This window comes from Pezoporus flaviventris, unplaced genomic scaffold (assembly GCF_033815535.1).
Source record: "Pezoporus flaviventris isolate CSIRO_AGI_PZ_B2104156 unplaced genomic scaffold, CSIRO_AGI_Pfla_v1 ptg000315l, whole genome shotgun sequence".
In the NCBI taxonomy this organism is placed as follows: Eukaryota; Metazoa; Chordata; class Aves; order Psittaciformes; family Psittacidae; genus Pezoporus; species Pezoporus flaviventris.
In genome coordinates, this window is record NW_026892862.1 from 1 (window position 1) to 9,913 (window position 9,913).

The 9,913-nt window shown below is 51.5% G+C and overlaps 2 non-coding genes across 2 annotated transcripts; both read left to right on the forward strand.

The window, feature by feature from the left end:
- The first annotated feature begins 1,114 nt into the window (after positions 1 to 1,114).
- TRNAQ-CUG (transfer RNA glutamine (anticodon CUG)) lies at positions 1,115 to 1,186 on the forward strand. The gene has a single exon. It is a non-coding gene; the product is annotated as a tRNA-Gln (tRNA).
- A 5,290-nt stretch (positions 1,187 to 6,476) lies between these two features.
- On the forward strand, positions 6,477 to 6,558 carry TRNAS-AGA (transfer RNA serine (anticodon AGA)). Its single transcript has one exon. It is a non-coding gene; the product is annotated as a tRNA-Ser (tRNA).
- The last annotated feature ends 3,355 nt before the right edge of the window (positions 6,559 to 9,913 follow it).

The window sequence follows — 9,913 nt, forward strand, 5'->3', positions numbered from 1 at the left end:
TGAGGAGCGATCCCCCATGCTCCTCAGCGCTGAATAAAGAATACCTACATTACAACTTTAACGAGTTGTGGAGTCTATCTGCTTATCAGTGGATTCCTCTTCACGTTGGGTATCTCACTCAAGTTCCACTAGGGCTCAGGCAATGAGCTGCCTGCTCCAGCTCTGGGGCTAGCCCTGATTCCACTTTCCCTTCTCTAAATCCTGCAGGTTGAAAGGCATTTAAGGGAGTCACAGTGCATGCTCCTTCCTCAAGCAGGGAGCTTCTTCCCACTGTGTGCACGAACTCTTCTTTGGTGGGCAATGTGCTGGTCCCAAGGCATGAAGGAAAGTGCCTCTGCTCAGGATCACAGCAAAATGCACCTGAGTCTGGAGCCATCTCAGGAGAGCAACCAGTGTTCTCCATGAGGGAGAGGCCAGTCTGGGGCGCAAGGGGACAGTGTGTCCCTGAAAGAAAGGACAGGGTTTGAAGTCAGCCTAGACTGTCCCAGCAGAGGAAGGCAGCCCAGCTTGTGCAACCCATAACAAACTGCTTTGGGTCCTCCTACTAGTTGGTCTTGCAGTTGAAGCACGTCCGCTGTCCCCTGTCATGATTGCCTCATTCGTCAAGGTCAGGAGCTTGTCTCGGAGTGCAACTGAGAGTAAGGATATCTGGGCAAAGGCTGCTTAGTAGGAGCTACAAGGTGAGAAACAGGACAGGCCATGACTTAGAGTGGCAGATTGAGAGGCTGTCCCGCATGCGGAGTTGAAAGGGGAAGACGCCAGCAGATCCCACAAGTGCACGCACTGAACCACCGATCACTGGGCTGTGAATGTCCGCTTTGAGGTATGAGTGATGAGGATGTTAAGCTGGAAAGGTCTTCAGCAGTTTTCATCAGGCAACAGGAAGATTCTCCGGGGATACCAGCCTGTGTCTTTTGAGAGAGGGTATGCGAGGCTTGCACAAAATGCTGTGCCACTTCCTCTTCTGTGAGTGAAAAGTGCCCAGTGTCCCTGAAAGAATGCTGCCCTTGATGACTGATGGCCAGGGAGATGGAAAGACTGGCAGGCTGAGCCAGGAGCATATGTCTCAGCCAGGGTGGCTGCAGGGGAAAGACCTATGGAGCATACGCCCAGAGGTCCCATGGTGTAATGGTGAGCACTCTGGACTCTGAATCCAGCGATCTGAGTTCAAATCTCAGTGGGACCTTGAGCAAGGTTTTGGCTCCCTCAGGGCTTGCTCAGCATGCTTACACCTTGACAGCCTTGCTTTTGCTGCTGGGTCAGTTGTGTCACGCACTCTGATCTGGATCATTGGCCCCTGCACCCTCTGTGCACTTGTTGCACTTGTTGGCTGTTCCTGCATGGGGGCATCCAGCAGTTTCTCACCAAATCACGCAACACCTGAGGTGGAGATCACAAAGTCCAGGTCCAGGTCAAGCAGGGGACGTTTTTCCTGGCCTTGTCTGGTTCTACGTTAGACATCTCCAAAGATGGAGAATCTTCTACTCCCTGAGCAACCTTTTCCCGTCTTTGACCACCAATACCTCTGGCAGTAGCCACAGATCCAACTCTGTCCACTGCTTCTTCCTCGCTCAGTTTCTCTGGGGCTTTTCTGTTTCTCTTTGTCAACTTGTTTATTTTTGATCCTCGATCAATTCAGGGAGCTCCAGCTAAACATGGCAGTAGTCCATGCTTGTCTGTCATGAGAGACAGCAGATCTCTCCTTGCACAGCAGGTAAGTGAGGGAGGAGGAGAACAACCAACCACGAGACTCCAGATATGCTGCACATAGTCTTTAATCAGAAGGAGCAAATGCAGGGGCACAGAAGAGAGACCAGGGAAGACGTCTGCAGGGTTTGGGGAGGCACAGAGAAGGGCCCGTTTCCAAAGGACAAGGTCCACAGAAAGAACTTCCCTTTTCCCATTCTGCTTCACCTGGTGGTATTCCCAGGCCACCAAGAGCAGTCCCTGACTCCAGATCCCTCTCCACCTCAGTAGGAGGTTCAGCAAAGCAGAAGAGAAGGAGCCCTTTCTCTTAGGGGCTCAGAGCAAAGCAGAGACAGAGAAGGCAGTGCGAGGCTCGTCCAGCAGTGAGGAGCAGTGGGCACAGGACCCTCCTGCCAGGTGGGAAGAGGACACGCAGCCCATCTGGAAGCCGTGGCCACGCTCCTGCTCATGCAGGGTGCACGTCCTCCTTCCGGCTCCAAAGGGGATGATCCGCCAGCTTCAGCAGTTCAGACTGCAGCGGGGGGGAGGCAGACACAGGCCTGAGCCCCCGAGACCAAGGGAGCCCCCAGAAGAGATGGGAACCCCGCCAGTGCTGAGGGAGCTCCCAACAGCAGCTGACAGAGAGGATCCCACGGCTGTGCTCTGCGGGAAAGAGGTGAGGATGGGGCCCGGCAGGGTCACCACCACTGGGGAGGCCTCAATGAACACCGTCGAGTCAGCGCAGCGGGAGATGCAGGGTTCACTGCAACTGCTTGCAAGTGGCGTTGGGCCAGAGGTGCCGCAGGGGCGTGGGGGACATGGTCTGAAGCAAGACATCTCTCGGTGAGCGAGGCAAAGCTGAAACACAGAGCAGGCAGGGAGCACAAACCTCAATATTAGCATGTCCTTGTCTTCTTCATCTCTCTCTGTGGGCAGATCTTGTTTTAAATACACGCAGCGACTCTACAACTTCCAGCGCCCTCCCTGGCCCAGCGGGTTGCATGGAACTGGAAGGCTGGCCCTTTTTGTAATAGGTCCCATTACACTGGAGTTAAAGCCCTTGTGGAGTGACTGATCACAGCCCATCTCCAGAGCAAACAGTGCTGCATTGAAGAGAGCACTGCATGCACTTGGCCATTTGGTTAGAGACAGTCTGATGGACATGCAAATTCTGGTGGGCAGACATCTCTGCATCTGAGCCCCACTGATCCTTCCTGCTTGGAAAACCCTCCTCTTCCCAGCTCCCCCCAGCCACCTCCATGAAAAAGACAGAGGTCTCAGGGGTTGACTATTTCCCTTGCAGGGCCAAGCAGAGGCAGCCCAATATCAGCCTGAGTAGCCACCAGCACAGCACTTCAGCCCACAGAGAGAGAGAGAGCAGTCTCAGGCTTACCTTGCTCTTAGAGGAAAGGGAAGCAAGAGAGGAAGATGCAGAGCCTGGAGCAGAGCAGGCTTTTATGCTGTGTTCCAGAGCTCTGGGGGAAACCAACATTCCTTGCTCATGAAGCATCTGAACACGTAGTAGTTGCTGCTTGCCAAGGACTCGCTGATGATGAAGCCCTTGCCTCTTTCATCTGAAATACTGTGCTCCCGCTTTCTGTCACTGAATATCAGAACAACTTATCTGTGCCGCACCTTCATAAGATCGATCAACTCAGATGTCTCAGGCATGTGCAGAAGGATATTTAGAGTGTGTTTCCGTCCTTTGCCTTATTAGCGGTGAGCGTGGCTATCAGTCATGGTCAAATTCAGTTATGAGCTCACCTCAAGTGCTTTCCTGTCAGGCACTACGGATAACATCGGAGACACATGCTCCCCACAGGTCATTGTAGGACACAGGAGACACTGAGTATGTTCAATCAGAAGGTCAAGACTGCACAAACCCATACGTGAGGTGAAACTCAGCTCTGCAGGGATGCAGCAAATCTCAACAGCAAGGAAGGACCATGCTCCATCCCTGGCAGTGTTCAAGACCAGGTTGGACGAGGCCTTGGGTGATATGATTTAGCGTAAGGTGTCCCTACCCCCAGCAGGGGGGTTGGAACTAGATGATCTTAAGGTCCTTTCCAACGCTAACTATTCTATGATTCTATGATTCTATGATTGTGCACCATAAGGAACTTTTCTGCGGGAAGGAGTGATGGCCATGAGCACCTTGCGTATGCTCATCAGGCTCTACCACGGCCTAGTTTTGTGATGAAAGAGATGCCCTCGATCTTCTCTGAGTGAGACCCACACCGATTTGTGATGTGGAAGAGTTGGGAAAACCCCTGAATTGCAGGTTAACATGAGCCCCGCTGCTGTGGACTTCAGTGGAGACGATGCCCTTTCTCAGGTGTGTCAGGCACACCACAGCTCATAGCTTCAGGTGCCGGTTTCATCAAAGAGCAAAACAGGTGAATGAGCGTGTGTGTCTCTTTCAGGAAGGATGCGGCAACTCTTTGATCACCCTCCTAAATGCTGATTTCCTTGTTTCCAGCAGGTTCCCCACTTCCCAGTTTGAGCCCAGGCCCCTGGTTGGAAGAAGCCTTAGGGCACGGTTTAGTCATCAAGGGGCGTAACTATGGAGAAGTCACTTGAAAGAGCTGCCTGACAGTGGTCTGCTATCTGTCATTTTCAATCTCCCTTTGTTACCTGAGCTTGTGGGCAGTAAAAACTGTCTGTGGCAAAGCCTTAGGAAGCATCGCCTCTTCTTAGGTCCTGATCCTGACAAGGTACTTCAACCACCAAGACGTCTACTGACAAAGTGACACAGCCAACCAAAAGCAGTCCAGGAAACTACTGGAGTCTGTCGTGAATGACTTCCTAGTAGAAGTGATGGAGAATTCGACCACAGGAGAGACACAGCTAAACCTGCTCCTTTCTAGTGCAGAAGAACTTACGAAAACGGTCAAGACAGGAGGTAGCCTGGTCAGCAGCAGTCATCTCTTGGTAGAATTCTCAGCCTTGAGAGGTATAGAGTAGGTAAAAAGTAGAGTCAGGACCCTACACTGTAGAAAGGCAAGCTCTTGGCTGTTTAAGGCGCTACCGTGTGCGATCCCTTGGAAAACGGCCTCAGAGAGAAAGGATGCTGAGACCTGGGACATATTGAAAGATGTTTTTCTGGAGCCTCTAGAAATCCTAAGATGCAAGAAGTCCGACGGGAAGCAGGAGGCTAGCTTGGGGAAGGCAAGGCCTCTTAGCCAAACTGAACCAAACCAAACCTAACCAAACTAAACAAAACTAAAAACATACCAAAGATGCACAGGCAGTGAAGGCAGGGATACACATCCTGGGCAGACTACAGGGAAAGTCATGGGCGTCTATGGAGGGCATCAGGAAAACCAAAGCATTGCAGGCGCTGAAGTTGTCTGGGGCCATGAAAAACAACTAGAAGGCATTCTTCAGGTACATAGAACAGCAAAGGAAGGTGAAAGAAGTTGTAGCCCCACGCTTTAGGTGAGCCAAACGAGAGGCCTGGCTGTGACCAACATGAAGAAGATGGAAGTTCAAGACCATGTCAGGAACTTGAAAGTGCACCAGTCCTTTGGGAACTGAGGAGATGCACCCGAGAGTCCTGCAGGAACTGTCAGAGGAAGTTGCTAAGCCGCTATCCGTCCAAATAGCAAAGTTGTAAGATACCCAGTGGCTGGAAAATGGGAAATACGCACCCCCACCCCCAGATATATAAAAGGAAAAAAGGAAGACCTGGGGAACTGCAGGCCGGACAGTCTCACCTCTGTACCCTCAACAGCAAGAAAGGACCATTGTGCACTATGAGGAAATTCTCTGCGGGAAGGAGTGATAGCCACGAGCACATTGCTTAAGTTCATCAGGCTCTACCGCGGCCTGGTTTTGTGATGAAAGAGACGCCCGCGATCTTCCCTGAGTGAAACCCACACCCAAATTGACCTGTTTTGCTCAGCAAGGGAGTCCCAGACACCAGATGCCTGGATGACATGCTTTTGAGGAGAGGTGTGGGGAAGGGAGCCGGAAACTCACAGCCCATTGTTCTGGGTCAGGGATGGGGTGGCCAGTTCCATGCATTTCAAATTACAAAGGGACATCGGATCAGTCTCCTAGAGCAGCTGGGAGTCATTGTGATGTGGAAGTTGGGAAAAACCCCTGAATTGCAGGCTAACATGAGTCACACTGCTGTGGACTTCAGAGGACACAGTGTCCTGGATGCAGGCAAGCCAGCGTTGCCAGAGCTCATAGCCTCAATCCTCCAAAAGTTCTGCTTCCTCAAAGGCATTTCTGCCTTTGTCATCACAATTGCTCTCAGCTGCTCTGAGAGATGGACTCGAGGTCCTTTTGTAGGTTGAAGTGCAGGGAAGCCTGTAAACACTGCGCTAACACAAATCCCACAGACAGCCTCACCATGCAGATTGTTTTCTGAATGTCAGCAGAGGAAGGACTGTAGCTTGTTTTGCTTTAAGCAACGGTTGAACTAGAAAAGGTTTGAGTAGCTTTGTCCCCTTCAGACAGAGAGTCCAGTTCTGAGAGGCTCCTTTTTCTCCAGTGTTCCATAGGCCATAAGCTGCAAGCGACATGAAGTTGTCTCAGCTCTTAGCTGCCAGGGACGGTGTTGCACCCAGTTCCAGGATGTCCCTGCAGTGCCGGCTCCTGAACAGGGTTAGTCAGGGCCTCCAGGATGCCTTGAGATAACACAGAGAGGTCTTTGACTCATTACACGTGCAGTGAAAGTCCCGGCTACAAATCTGGAAGTGGAGCATTGCCCTGAAACTCCCCGGCAGCCAGGTGTCATTGCACAGGCACTGTGATCAGCGGGGCAAAGAGATCTGCATCAGGTAGTTGTGGCCGAGTGGTGAAGGCGATGGACTAGAAATCCATTGGGGTTTCCCCGCGCAGGTTCGAATCCTGCCAGCTACGGTGAACAGCTGCTTTTTGGGCTGCTACCAAATGACCAGGTTTCTGCAGTGGCTTCCAGCTCCACAGTGTGCCTGGTGCTCAGGTAGACAGTTAAAGCCCTTTCCTTCTTGGTCTTGTCCTGGTTGAATGGTAAACTCTGCTTCCATTGACAAGGTAGGCATTTAAGGTGAGGCTTCCCAGAGGTCTTCATTCAGTTGCATGCCCAGCTGCCCCTACTAGAGCAGCGGCAGAGGTTGAGCTTCTGGTAGCCTGCCTGCGTGGTTTAGCAGCTAAAGGAAAAAGTAAACTCTGAGAAGCACATGCAGGAAGAGCCTACAGAAAGAGGAGAGAAACCCACATTGCTGGCACATGGTCGATTCCCTGTAGCCATGCCACCGAGGCTGGGGAAAGCACTGCAAGGGAGAAAGAACCTCAGAGAGATTCTCAGCAGGAATAAAGAAGGAAAGGGCAGTGGAAAGGACACTTTAGCGTGCTCACATCTGCATCCCCGTGCTGGCCCTCTCTGTCTGCCTTTTGCTTTTCCCTCCTCTGCCTGCCTGCTGCATGCTCTGGCCAGCAGTGTTGGGCAGGACAGGAATGGCTCCAGGCACAGAGAAAAGGGGTTTCTCGGGCTATGGCAAGCTGCATGGTGTCAGGGGCAGCCCTGGGCTCTCAGGTAGCAATAAGGCTAGGGCTGCACAAGGTGGGAGTACAAGTCAGGGAAAGGAATGTGGCGTGAATGTGTAAAACAGACCTTTGGACAGGGGTGAGGAAAGACGGTGTTTTATGTTGGTGTTTCTGTTTCTCACTACATGAATCTGTTTTAATCTGCAACGATTTCCACACCCTCTATGCCCCGACTCCCCTGCCAAGGTAAGCCTGGTTTGCCCGTAGGAGTTTTTGCTAAGCTGTGTTTTTCAAAGTCATGACCCATCCTGTTTTCAGCTCTCTGTATCCGACCCCCGGAGTCTGGGAAGGAGTGAGCAGCTGGCTGGCTTTTGTCTGTGATTATGCCACCAGAGGTGCGTAGCCACAAAGGCAAATCCACGTGCGTACTACATGTACAGCTGGTAAAGGAATGAATGTAGTCTGAGAGAGGCACTGTTACTAGCACCCAGCAGCAAAAGTGTCCACATCCAAGATGTCACTCCCAGGGGACAAACACAGACATCCCAGCAGCTTGAGGTCCTTTGCATACTGGGGATTGGAAGGAGAAGGCTGACCACGCACTGATGTGGAGGAGCAGTAGACAGGTCACTCTGTGAACTAGCAGAGTGAGGCAGGCAGATTGGCAAGTGGGGGAGCAGGAGGCAGTCGTGGCCCCATGGGCATTGATGGTATCATTGAGAGCACAGCTGCCTTCCAAGCACTTGTCCCACATTTGATTCCTGGACAATGCAGACAAGCTTTTCTTCAGCCTGGCTTCAGGGTGCCTTGCTTCTCCTGTTCCAGAAGAACCCACCTTCCCTTAGGACGTTCAGGTCCCATGGGACTCTGGAGCCACTCCCCACTGCAGCCCTGCCTTGTGGCTATTTCTCTGGGCTCCTCCAAGCTGAGCAGGGACCAGCCAGGCTTTGAGCATGGCCCAGCTTGCAAAAAGCAGAATTCAGGGGCTGCTTTGGACCACTGATTGATTCTCAGGCTGTCTTGAAGCACTGGAGCAGGTGCCCAGAGAACACGTGCTGATACCTGGAAATAAAGGGTTAACATTGTGCCTGCTTGCTTAAACAGTCATTGTGCTTGGTGAAGCAGAACTGTAGGAGTCAAAATTGCTAGAACTGTGAAGCAGAATTGTAGTAGTAGCTGCTAGGCAGAATTGTGGTAGATAAGATTCATAACTTGTGTAATGAACATTTAGGACATTCTTGTTTAAATAGTATCCATAGAAAGAAAAGGAACCAAAGATAACAGTAACAGAATTTTCAAGTTTGACAAGTTTCTACTTTAAGATACGTAAAACCGGCTTGCACCGAACCTGAGGTTTCAATAGGAGCCGAAACCCTACTGAGTCTGCGTGAAAGAAGGAGGTAACTCGCGGTGATGAAGAAGAACTACAGGCCTTCATGCTCACGACCCCCTAAAATCCACGCCCTGGAGGCACTGCGCAAGCGCATCAATGGGACAAATGCCAGAAAACTGATTATAATACTAGATGGGAATAGGTTTTGCATATGTATAGGGCGTGAAGCAATCTCATGTTTCTGTAACCATTATATGTAATGTAAACAAACAGAGTGGCAAAGGAAAGGTGTGCATGGTTTTAGAGGAGCGATCCCCCATGCTCCTCAGCGCTGAATAAAGAATACCTACATTACAACTTTAACGAGTTGTGGAGTCTATCTGCTTATCAGTGGATTCCTCTTCACGTTGGGTATCTCACTCAAGTTCCACTAGGGCTCAGGCAATGAGCTGCCTGCTCCAGCTCTGGGGCTAGCCCTGATTCCACTTTCCCTTCTCTAAATCCTGCAGGTTGAAAGGCATTTAAGGGAGTCACAGTGCATGCTCCTTCCTCAAGCAGGGAGCTTCTTCCCACTGTGTGCACGAACTCTTCTTTGGTGGGCAATGTGCTGGTCCCAAGGCATGAAGGAAAGTGCCTCTGCTCAGGATCACAGCAAAATGCACCTGAGTCTGGAGCCATCTCAGGAGAGCAACCAGTGTTCTCCATGAGGGAGAGGCCAGTCTGGGGCGCAAGGGGACAGTGTGTCCCTGAAAGAAAGGACAGGGTTTGAAGTCAGCCTAGACTGTCCCAGCAGAGGAAGGCAGCCCAGCTTGTGCAACCCATAACAAACTGCTTTGGGTCCTCCTACTAGTTGGTCTTGCAGTTGAAGCACGTCCGCTGTCCCCTGTCATGATTGCCTCATTCGTCAAGGTCAGGAGCTTGTCTCGGAGTGCAACTGAGAGTAAGGATATCTGGGCAAAGGCTGCTTAGTAGGAGCTACAAGGTGAGAAACAGGACAGGCCATGACTTAGAGTGGCAGATTGAGAGGCTGTCCCGCATGCGGAGTTGAAAGGGGAAGACGCCAGCAGATCCCACAAGTGCACGCACTGAACCACCGATCACTGGGCTGTGAATGTCCGCTTTGAGGTATGAGTGATGAGGATGTTAAGCTGGAAAGGTCTTCAGCAGTTTTCATCAGGCAACAGGAAGATTCTCCGGGGATACCAGCCTGTGTCTTTTGAGAGAGGGTATGCGAGGCTTGCACAAAATGCTGTGCCACTTCCTCTTCTGTGAGTGAAAAGTGCCCAGTGTCCCTGAAAGAATGCTGCCCTTGATGACTGATGGCCAGGGAGATGGAAAGACTGGCAGGCTGAGCCAGGAGCATATGTCTCAGCCAGGGTGGCTGCAGGGGAAAGACCTATGGAGCATACGCCCAGA